We start from the raw sequence: 12762 nt of genomic DNA on the forward strand, positions 1-12762 counted from the left end.
TCAAAGTCTGCAGATAGCAACCTATCTCTATGCTTTCATTTTTTTATGAATATTTGATCCCTTCTCATAAAGCCTTCCCAGGGGATCCACTCCACATGTTAGAGTGGAGGAAAGAGATTATCATTTAGATGGCTTGACACTACATGGTTTCCACTGATGAATAGGGGCTATCAATCTGCTATACCAATCTCTTGCTCCATGCTTATCCCGCATCCTTTTTTGGTCATGCATTCCTATGATGAAACCAGCATCTCCTGTGTAATTATTCACTGTTAATATACTTTAATCTACACATACATGCCAATCATGGCAACCCATTTACATAATATGTCTAAATATAGATGAGTAAATATATGTGTTGATGTGGATATATACTTGCATATAAATACAGATTTGCATGTGGCTACAAATGAATATGCATACATAATGTGTGATTAGCTGTGTGTATATATTTAGGTAGGAAAAGTCATCAGTTTTCCAGAGCCTAAGATGAAACAAATGTTTCTCTGGGAATTCAAAAACAGCAAACATGTGAATGTTTATATCCTTTGCTAGATTTGTGTCTTAATGACATAAGTTAATCAATGATTTTAGAAAACACCTTTTTTCAACTCATGATTAAAAAACACTCACATTTTTTCCTCATTTAAAAGTCGCTGATATTTCATACAATTTATTCAGCTAAAATGCGGGAAGGGCAAAGGTTATAGTGGCAACTGGTGGGGGCAGAAATTTCCTGTCATAATTTTCTTTCTAAAGTTCTTTGAGAATAAATTTTAAGTGTGAAGAGTGAGAGCACTAGACTGATAATAATGCCATCCATAAAGATACATTTAGTAAACATTGCTCGGAAGGAGTTTTGAGAAATACAAAGAGCCATTAAGAACAATCATTTTTGGATAATTTCTTCTGAAGAAACTAGAATGGCTTTCTCTAGTCCAAGAGCAACCAGGGATCCATGAATTTTATTTAAGAAATATTTTGATACACTGTATTTCTTTGTAATTTGTATCCATTATAAAGTCCATGTTTTATTCCTTTAAAAAGGTTATTTTAAGAAAAATCCTATAGACTTCACCAGATAGGCAAAAGCAGCGATGGAAAGGAGGGAGAAAAAGCATTTATTAACTGTTTACTATGGGACCTGCATTACACATGGTAACTGCTTTACAAATGTTGTCTCATTTGTTTCTTGAAACATTAATGTGAGGTAGGTGATATTATCCTCATTATTTTGGTTGAGAAAACTGAGGCAGAGAGATAGTAAATGACTCACCCAGGGTTATATAGTAAATAAGCATGTTAGTATGTATTTGAACTCAGGTCTTCCTGAATCCACAGCACTACCTAGACAGACGTATTTTGGCAGGATTTGAACTCAGTTTTTCAGCCTTTCCCACCCTGGTCGTTGGTCCAGGGCTCTCTTCATGGAATTCCCTAGCTACATAAGGTATTTCTGCACAGAGCAGCTTTACTCAAGTACAGTGAGGATAAATTCTGTCCTACTTAGGATAGTAAACCAAAGAAGGAAAAGCAATTAGCACGAACATATTAATTGAAGGGACTAGCATTTATCAAGTGTCTATTGGGTGCAAAAGACATAACAAGTCAGTAGATAGCGGACCAGAATTGTAGTCAGGAAGACTGGATACAGCTTTGGCCTCCAATACATACAGAATATGTGACCATGTGTAACTTCTTTAACCTTTCAGTGTCACAGGTAATAAGGGCTAAAAGTTATAGACAACTTAACGATCTTCTCTAGTCTAGAACATTCTGGAAATTCTTCAAATTGACAAAATAAGACGTTGCTACCAAAGAACAAGGCACTGCTACGTACTTAAATTTGACAAAAAGACTGGAGTCCCTGAACTCAAGTAGCTTGCATTTTATTTGGTAATGGTTAAGGTAGAATGATGTATGACACTAGATAAGAGTAATCTAATATGAGACCTCCAATAGGCAGTTTGAGTTGGGAACTGCCGTCAGTACAGATGGCAGAGTAGGATGAGATTTGAGAACACTTAGCATTGAGATGTCAGTTAACCCCATGGGAACTGATGAGATCACCAAGTGAAATAGTAAAGAGGAAAAAGAGAAGGGGACTCAAGGGCACTCACTGTTGGCAGATGTGAACCTAAATGAGGAGCCAGCCAAGGAGAATGAGAAGTGAGCAGATAGGAAGAGAACCAGGAGAAAATGATGACGTAAGTATCCAGAGAGTATAAAGAATGGAGTGATTAGCAGGGCAAAAGATTTGGCAGGCTTTAAGCACAGTGAGGATTGAGAAAAGGCTATTTTATTTGTTAATTGATGAAGTCAGAATCTAAATTGTAGAGAATTAGAAAGAGAAAGCAGTAGATGCACTTCTTTTAGGTATCTTGGGATAGATGGCGCTGTAGCTACGGAGGATCAAGTGAAGGTTTTTTGAGGATGGAGAAGATAAGAACATATTTGAAGACAATAGGAATATGTTGGTTATGGAAGGCTAGCTCTGCAACTATAATCTGGAAAACTCAAGGTAGAGTCTGGAGTGATCTCTTTCCCAACCAAAATTTTGGCTGTAGTGGTAGAAAGAGGATTAGAAGAAACAAGCATAAACAAACAAATACTAAATACAAACCAACCAAATCCAAAATCCCAGCCCTTCTGGGTGATTGCCTTAGGGATTTACTCCCAGAGCTCAAGGAGCGCAGTCCTTGACAAGTGAGACATTTTCTGCCTGGTGTGATGGCACAAAGAGGCTGTCACTTTTCTTGTTCAAAACCTTCATTAGTTTCCATTCCAGAATGACCTTTGTTATCTGTCACTGTCAGTAAAGCATCACCATCAATTGACAGTGAATGGCTGACAGTTCTCAAGATGTTTAAATTCCCCTGTTGCATCTCATCCAGCTTGAAGGAGGACTCCAGAAACAAGTCTATAACTAGGGATGAATTGCTAGAAAATCCTAGTCTTCTAGAACTGAGCATGACTTTACTTAAGAAAATCATAATAATTAATAATAATAAAAGTGAATGTTATTTAAATCTCTTTAAAATTTGCAAATCCCTTTATAAAGAGGTTAATTGATTTGCCCAGGGTGATATAACTATTAAGTGTTTGAGGGAAGATTTGAAAGTAGGTATATGCCACAGTGGATGATGAGCTGTTTTGGCAATAAGGAAGACTTGAATTCACTTCTGCCCTCAGATACTGATAAGCTGAGTGACCCTGGGAAAGTCACCTAACCTTTATCTACCTCAGGTTCCTCATCTGTAAAAGAGGGGGGAGATAATAGTACCTGCCTTACAAGGTTATTGTGAAGAGCAGATAAGATGGTATTTGTATAACACAGTAGCTGGCACATAATAGGGGCTTAATATATGCTTTTTTCTTCCTTCCTTCCTTCCTTCCTTCCTTCCTTCCTTCCTTCCTTCCTTCCTTCCTTCCTTCCTTCTTTCCCTTTGTTCCTTTCACTCTCCCTCCTGCCTTCCCTCTCTTCCTTCCTTTTGCATTCACTAAAAGTCCTATTTGCCTAGGTAAGAAGTAAGATTCTAACTATAATGGGTTATATATCCTTCATTTGTGTACATAGCTCTGTGTATTAGGCTTCATAATCGTTTGTCTTTGTTTCATAGGTGAAAATGGGGAAACTCATGGTAGATGTTAACCAGTTGTAATATGTATCAAGTAAGGAAGTATGGAGACTCACTGGGGGAAAGGGTATCATCAAAGAAATGCAGAATTTAAAAAGTTGGGTTGATCACATGATGCTGGATATTTGATGAACTGCACATGTGTTCTATCTTAAGATGCCAAGAAAGAGTGAGGAAGGCCTCCCAGAACATGAATTAGCTTCCCTTGTGATTGATATGAGAGTTTATAGATAGGCATCCATACACATCATCTACACTAATGTCTTTCTTTTACATGTAAGGTGAGATAAACCCGGGCTGCTCTAGTTAAGAACATTCCATGGAGTGCTAAGATTATTCCTTGTCTACCTCTGGGATAACATGTTCAGTTCTGAGGGACTTGGTGCTATGAGATGATGCCATGAATGCTTGATGGTTTCTTGGTCCTCCTGTTGTGTGGGATTAGGGTATCAAAGTTATGTCAGAGAGTATTGTCCACTGAAATAGGAACAGTGTCCCACTCAGTAAACCTAAAATGTCATAACTCTTCCCTTGTTCCTCCTGTCTTTTGGAACACTTTCTTTCTTTTTGCCAAAAGAAATGGCAGACACCTTATAAGTGGCTATTATTTGTACATGTGGTGATGTAGCTTCACTTGAAGCTATATCTCAAAGTCCTAAGTACCTCTTTTTCTTTCTTTTTTTCTTTTGAGTATAGATGATTGAGTAGTAATCCTGAGAAGACTGTTTTGAACCTTGGGGTTACACTTGTGAGTCATTCAGTTAGTCAGTGCTACTTGTGCTTTGGTAGGAGTCTTTGACAACTACTATAATGATCCTTGGAGGGTATGACCAGTAGATAGATGAGCCTAGGATATAGACTGGTTCTATAAATGGAACTGTTTCCAGGGCTGGGGTACATGTGGCCTTCTAGGTCTTCAAGTGTAGCCCTTTGACTGCATCCAAACTTCACATAACAAATCCCCTTAATGAAAGGATTTGTTCCGTAAAACTTGGACGCAGTCAAAAGGTCACAGCCAAGAACGAGAAGGAAGCACATGGCCTCAAGGCTTCAGGGTCCTCACCCCGGATTTACTCAGTACAAAGTTGAAATGAAGGTGAAATGCTGATTCATCAGGTCTGAAAAATGCTTTATCTCTATCTTAGCTATCTCATATGAGAGGCTAGCGGGAAAAACACGAAGTAAGAAATGTGAAAGTATAAGGTATAAAATTTTTAAAAAAGATGTAAGAAATTAGTTAAATTGACTTTACATGATATTTCAACAACTGTTTCATTTAAAAAGAAAAATGTCAAATTTGATCTGGGTTATTTATTTCTTGCAGTATCTGGATGGAACAATCAGGTGATTGGTGTTGTGTTCATCTAACTGACTGCTGTGATTGTCGTATACAACTCAACTCAATCCAGTTCCAGGCACCTATTTTGCACAAGGCACTATGCTAAGTACCAGATTCACAAAGATAAGCATGAAACAACCCTTGTCCTTTAGGAACTTGCATGGCACTGATGGGGGTTGCAAAGTTTAAATAGATTAAAATACTTAAAATAATAATTTTAAAAGGTAAAATACACATAATTGGAAGCAGATAATGAAAGATCTTATGAAAGACTCGATATCTTGATTTTAAAGGAAGACAGAGATTTTTGTTGTGAAAAGGAATGAATACTAACATTTTATTAATGAATCTTTTACATAGCACTCTAAAGTTTACAAAGTTCTTTCCCCACAAAACCACTGAGAAGCAGGAAGTTTAATTTTTAATATACATTGTAGATGGGAAAACTAAGTTTAAATGAGATTGAGTTACTCCATCACATAACAAGTATAAAAAAATGAAGTTTTAATTTAAACTCAAGCATTCTGACTACAAGTACACAACCAGCTGCAGTACAAGATGCTTTTGGACTAAGAAGTCTAGTACTGGATCTGTTGATGAATGTTGGGTTTTGTGAAGGCCATAGATTTTGGTCTTTCCCCATTTTCACATTCTTTCAGATACTTGATATGATGTGAACACTCACATGCAATGTCACATTCTACTTTGAGTCTATGCTCTGATCTCCTTTGTATGACCACCACCAGATAGTTGTGTGGAGTATTTCATTAGCATATCAAGGGCAATGTCATGACCAGGAAATGATGTTCAGTTTCAATCCATCCAAGTTTTCTCAGCCATGCTCGGTGATAGAAAGATTGACTAACAGTCATTGTACTCCTCCTTTGAGAATTATTGAATAATTCAGAGAATATGATATTTAAAGCAAGGTCTCTGAAAAGTGTGGGCTGGGCAAGTGATTTGTTGATTCATCCTTTCTCATGGCTGCATATGAAAATAGAAGAGACAGAATAATACCGTTGTATAATCCTGACAGGGGAGATTTTTTTTCTTCTAGCAGATATCAACCAAAAAACTTAATAACCAGAGTAGTTTGTCATCTTATATAATCATCTTGCTTCATGGTGACTGGGGGATTAAACAGGTACCTAATCTCTTGGCTTTTGTCCATGGAGCTATCAGTCAGTGCAATCAGCCTTGTATCTAATTCCAGGATCATGGAATTGTTTCTATAGAATCTCAGGATTGGAGAATCCCAGAGATCATCTAGGATCTCAGAACTATAAAAGTAGATTGAGAAAGAACCTTTAAGGTTGAACCCACTCCTTTAACAATTAAAGAAAATGTCATAAAATTAAAGAAAATTAGAAAATTGTATATCTTTCCTTAGGTCAAAAAAGTGGAAAAAGACAGAACCATAATTTAAACCAATGTACTCAGATAGCAAATTCAAAGCCATCCCCCCCCATACTATATTGCCCATTTTGACAGACATAAAGTTCCTTTATTTATACCTAGAACTAATTAGTTCTGAGTTCATTTGAAAAAAAAAAAACTCCAGTGACAGACAGCTCACTACCTCTCCATTCGACTTTCAGACACCTAGAATTGTTAAGATCTTCCTTTGTTAGTGCTACTTTTAGCTGTTACTCCCTGGCCAATCTGCAGAGATGAAAAACTCAAGCCAAAGTATTTTTTTTCACATGATAACACGTTAGAAGTTCAAAGGGAATGATTGAATTCTCTGTAAGTCTTTTCTTCTCTTAGTACCAGGAGATTATCAGTTTCTTCCACTGATTCTCATATGGCATGTTTTCAAATATACTTATCATCCCAGGCTCTCTTCCTCATACTCATTCTAGGCTGACGGAGGGTCTGTCATGTTGAACACATGTAAACACCTTCCACTGGTGCATCTTGTAATTTTCAATTTGTAAATGCTACTTTTAACGTGCATTGGCCAGAATAGATCCTGTATAGGTTCAAAGATGGTCTCTGACAAGTGTACAGTTGGGTTTCTTACTTCTGGATTCTTTCTTGTTAGGACAGCTAACAACTATGTTAGCTTACAAAGCAGCTAACTCCTACTGAGTTAACCGACTCACACAGAGTGATCAGTTCACCAAAACCCACAGAAATTTTTCATATGATAGAAATGCAGATTTTCAAATTTGAAAGAAAGCTCAGCAACCATCTAAGCCAAACTAGACCTGAAAAAAATAACTCCTCCACTAACATACATGACAAATGGTTATCCAAACTTTCCTTAGAGACCTCCACTGAGGGGATTTCGCTACTTTTAGAAGAAGCCCATTTCACTTTGGATGACTAATTATTAGAAGTTGTTCCCCTTCCCCTTCTCCACACTTACATAAAATCTAGAATTTCCTTAAAATAAAAAAAGGAGTTCTGCTCCAAAGAATCAACCAGAAGTGTCTGGTCTGACATTAAGCCACAGCTGAATTTATGTGATTAAATTTTTCACCTAAATGTGTGTCCTTATTCTTATTGATTCAACAAACTTTTTTTAAGAAATCAGAGGAGGAGTGGATGCTGCTAACCAGACTTTGACAGGTGTTACCATAGCAATTGCCTTTCTCTCTCCATGTCCCACTTCGTAAGAAATAATTCATACATTTTCACTTGAAATTGCCCCCTATAGATGTCATAGGGTCATAGATTTAAAGCTGAAAGGGACCTCAGAGATCCTACTTTCTCATTTTATGAATGAGGAAATTGAGACCTCCAGAGATAAAGTATTTTGCCCAAGGTCATATAAATTGAGAGTAGCAAAGCCAGGATTTGAACCCAGGTTCTCTGATTTGAAATCTAACATTTCTTCCTCTCAGTCTTACTGGCTGTTCTTCTTTGTTAGTCAGGCTATGGCTAGCCTTTCACATTTGCCAAGTTTTTAGATGGAGGTAATACAAGAGGACGATTATAAATTTTCCAAAAATAAAGCTCTAGAGATAATACTAAGATGCTTTATATCTTGCACATTTTGTTTTCCTCCCATAGTAGTCCTGTTGGTAGTGAGAACATAATTAACCTCGTTTTGCAGATGAGGAAACTGAGGCCCACAAAGAGGAAATATTTTGCCTATAAGAAGGGTTGGCGAGCCAGTGGGGGAGATAGACTCAGATTCAGCCTTTGAAGTTCTGAATATATATTCATTAATCCCTTCAATCTATCAAGTAGCCTCTCATTTTTTTCTATCCTTGTGTCTGAAATCTTTGTTTTGATCTATCACGGTGACATTCATTGAAGGGGGCTCTTCCCCTGTTTTTGAAGTATGGGCTCTTTCATAAACCATCAGCTGTACTACCCCAAGGTCAAATATTCTGGGAATTTATTACTCAGATATCCTCTTGGGTGTGCTCTGTTTCTTGAACACTATCAGGCCCACAGATCTATGAGATTCGTTGGACTATGACTTCAGAAAAGTGATGATGAAACCTGCATGTTATATCTGTGGGAGGCAGGTGGCCAACTAGAAATGTAGAAGGGGACGTTCATTTGCATACATTGCAAATATGGTGACTTGTTTTGTTTGGCTCTACTTAATTCTTAGAAACGTTCTAGATTGGGGGGGCTCAGTGGGTGTTTAATGATGGTGATGCAAAAAAAATTTCAAAGATGAAATATAGAACATCAAGAAAACATTTAAAAATACACAGAAGCAGAGTAGGTAAAGTTCAGAAGAAGTGGCAAGAAAGCAGGGGACTTTTGTCCCTAGCTTACTGACTTTAATATACACTTTAAAAAGAAAACTGTATGTAACCAGTTTTCTAGATGAATCCCTTTTGTTTTCTTCTTTGTAGATGGGCATTTTATGTGGTCTAGTGGATAGAACATTGAGTATGGAGTCAGGAAGACCTAAGTTCTGACCTAGCCTGAGAGACCTCATAAATGTATGACACTGGGTAAGTTACTTGACCTCTGTCTATCTCAATTTCTTTGCCTGAGGGAAATGGGGACAGTAAATTAGTTAGGGAACAAATATTTATTCAGTCCCTTTATATATCAGGCGCTGTGCCATGTACCGAGGATACAAAGAAAGACAAAATAAAACCAAACAAATAAGTCTATTTTCTCAAGGAGTTCACAGTCTAATGGAAGAAATAAAACAAGATACACAGAAGATAAATTGAGGGTAGGTAAATTGCAGAACATGGGGCTTTAGCTGAGACTTGAAGGAATCCAGGGAAGCCAGGAGGTGGAAACTGCACCAACCTCCCAGAGTGGTTGTGAGAGTAAAATGAAATTATCTTGTGTTTGTAAACCTTACAGTGCTATATGATGCCAACAACTGGAAGATCGGAGGCATGGCAGTGAAACAAAGAAAGAGATAACAGCAGTGGGACCTAGGCGAGCTTGTACAATCTGTAGATGATTGGTTTGTCAATCTGAGGGTCAATATTTATCTACTCTCTTAAGCAAGCAAGCAGGGTTATTCCCATGAGAACATTTTTTAGCTTACATCTTTTATTTCCTTCTTTTGGGTCCTTCTGTGTAACAGCCTCGGGGTACACATTCAGGGTCAGGATGATTTCATCCTTGCTTATCAGGAGTGGGATAGTGCGCCAATCCTGAGAATGTCAGCCTTAGTGCAAGTCTCAAGTAAAACCTGGATAGTACTTCACATTCTGGACTCCATCAGTACTGGCCCTCTACATCTCTCCCTTTTTCCTTTGTGAGTAATTTTAGTCCATGTAGACCTGTGCCAGTCTGGACAAGAAATTGATGTAGTTTGACAAGATTTGTGAAGAGAAATGCGATTTTAGAATTGGAATTGGGGCCCAAGTACATGCACCCAGGCACCCCATGATTCTCTCCTTTAAACAAATGGGACTTAGAATCCTTTGGGGTAAGGGATGAAGGTCTCAGCTTCTGAAACTACTTCCTGCTGATATTGGACATACAACTGTCCCTGCCTCACAGGGTCCCAACATTGGAGGGATTGGGTCTTTAGTCAGTAGCAGGAATGTGGTCAATACCAGGTCCAGATGGTGATGTGTCACGTTCTCACACAGAGGGTGATATACAGCCAGAATGATCATCTGCAAGTGGAGGGCACTAAACCTGGAGGAGACAAATCTGGCAAGGAGGTTAAGAATACAAAGGCCAAAAAAATGACCAGAAGGGGTTAAATAGGTAGGGCTATCTCAAATTTGATTGGGCTATTAATTATCAAATTAAGTTACATCATTTTTCTGTCTTCTGAAAATACTTCCCCACACTCTCTCAACATACTTAAACTATCTGAGACTGGTACAAAGGTATCCAGAACAAGTATCTGGGGGTAGGAGGGGTTTGGATGACCCCCATTTGTCCCCAACCTTCCTGTTTTTTTTGATCAAATCTTTATTTATCTTTCCAAATATCTTGAACCCATTATTCAGACTGCTTCACTTTCCTTCATATTTCTACCAAAGACAGGATAGCTCACAACTTATTATTCTTCACTAGCATAGCTGTATTGTCTTAAATAAAAGAGATTTCTAACTTGAATCTCACAACTGAATAGATGCTCATCATTGTTTCACAGGCTTGTTTATCCTTTTTTGATTATATTCACTCTGGAAGAAAAACTTTAGAAATTAAGTTATTAATAAGTTCAAACATTAATTTTAACACTTGCTTAGGCCATGGAATGACCACAAATTTAAATTAAAACAGCAAGATCTTTTCTGCTTTATAGATCATTACATATTAATTTAGCAATACATTATCTTGAAAATGAAAATTAAGTAGACTTTACCCCCTTTTTCTTTGAAAAACATTTCTTCTAAAAATATTTCTTTTTCTTTTAAAACAGTTTAAAATTTATCCTGATGTTAAGAGAGTCTGGAATGTGAGGTACTGTTCAGGTTTTACTTGAGAATGTCAACCTTAGTACAAGCCTCAAGGAAAACTTGGACAGTACCTCACATTCTGGACTCCATCAGTACTGGCCCTCTACAATATGAATTATGGCTTTCATCATATTCATGTTTGTTGATGTTTATGTTGGTAGTAAACAAATGTAGATTCTTCTTTCTTGGCTTCTTGCTCTCCCATTAGTAAAGCCAACAGGTACACACATCACCAGAGAAGGCAAGTAGGTGAATGCTCAGATCCCCATGATGGAGTTGCTGTAAGTATCTTGGAGGAATATCTATATCTATGTCTCTCCTTCTTATGCAAAAATGACACCAACACAAGGACAGTGAATGACAATCAGAACAGATATTTATATCATAGGTGAGGCAGAAGTACTTTGGTATTGGTTAGCTACTTTTCTAAGACCTAGAGATGGAAAGTGATGCATGGGAATGAAGCATATTGGAATAGATAAGAATTTTCACCAATTGGAAGCTCCATGTGAGAGGATTTGAATTGGATTGTAAGACTGAAGCCAGAAGCTCTAGAGAGGAGGCATGCGATGAAGATCATTAGAGAGTAGACTGAGGCAGGCAAAGTAATTTAGTAAGCACTTACTATCTTTCAAGCACTAAACTTGCTCAGGAAAGACCAGTCTTGTTGAACTTAGCCAAAATCCTATCCCAAACTGAGTAATAATAGACAAAGACAAGGTTAAGGAGCTGACCAACAAGGCAGAAGGAAAATGTTTGACATGGCCCAGTCTGATCATTTAGATTCAGTTATCTGGTAACTAACAGCTGGCACTCATTTATATTCTAGCTATTTGGAATAGAAAGGTAAAATGATGCTGCCCGTTCTTTTCTCAGATCTATCCAGGAGAAGAGATGCCAGAAAAGAGTGGCAATCTTTAAGTCAATGGGAAGTTCCTACTACAAATAAGAGAGGGCCCATTTGATTACAAAATGGCAGCCTCCTCACCCTCCAAAGCAGAGTAGCTTAATGTAGACATATTCTGTTTATTAATACTTTAAGTCTACATCAATTTGATGTAAATCAACACTATGTAATTCCTTGTAAGAGAGACACAATCACCAAAAATCATTGTATCTGGAAGAAACTAGAATGCAGGAAATTAATTACTGGTTAAATGTTAGGATAGGAACTGAGGCACATGATCTAAATCTGAACATGACTTTTCTCGAGTGGAAATTGTAGTTAGGATTTCTAAATAGAGCATTCTCGGTCTCTACCTTTAATTTGTTATTTTTTCTCTTTGGTTGAGTGGAATCCTGGAAGAGAAGAATTCCTTGATTCTAGGTTTTTATTTTTCTTCTTTATTCTCTTCTAGGAGGGCAGGAAAAGTTGGTTTTGGGTTTTGCTATCTCCCACAGTAGAATCTCCCTTGAGGTCGATGGGCTTTTAAGGTTGCAATTTCGGTTGTGTTTATATATTTTTGATTAAGGTAAGAATTTCTGATTTCTTCATTGGATTTGTGATCTCATTGAGTTGAGTTCCCTCCTTTGATTCAGATTGTGACCCATCTGTCTCTGGCCATTGTGGATGACTCTTGTCCTTGTCTTTCCATTAGCTCCCCACAAGAGACCTACCCAATACAATGGGGGGGGGGTGGTTCTTTACTTTCTTCTGTCATTACAGGAGTAGGAGTAGAGAACTCTAGCTTTCTATCTGCTATTCTCCATTCTTAACACATGACCAGCCCATCATCTCTTCCCATCATTCATTTTCTTGCTGTCATCTTTTGCTCCTATTTTAGTTTGAAATTCCTCCTTAATTATATGCTGCAGATTGCTCAGTCTCCCCAAAGATATTTGGCTTATTTGTGGGACATTTAAAAGGAAAATGCTTTATAATTCTTATTATATCGTTTAATTAAATATATTTTCTTAAAGCCAGGGGAAT

This window comes from Notamacropus eugenii, chromosome 6, assembly GCF_028372415.1.
Source record: "Notamacropus eugenii isolate mMacEug1 chromosome 6, mMacEug1.pri_v2, whole genome shotgun sequence".
Classification (NCBI taxonomy): domain Eukaryota; kingdom Metazoa; phylum Chordata; class Mammalia; order Diprotodontia; family Macropodidae; genus Notamacropus; species Notamacropus eugenii.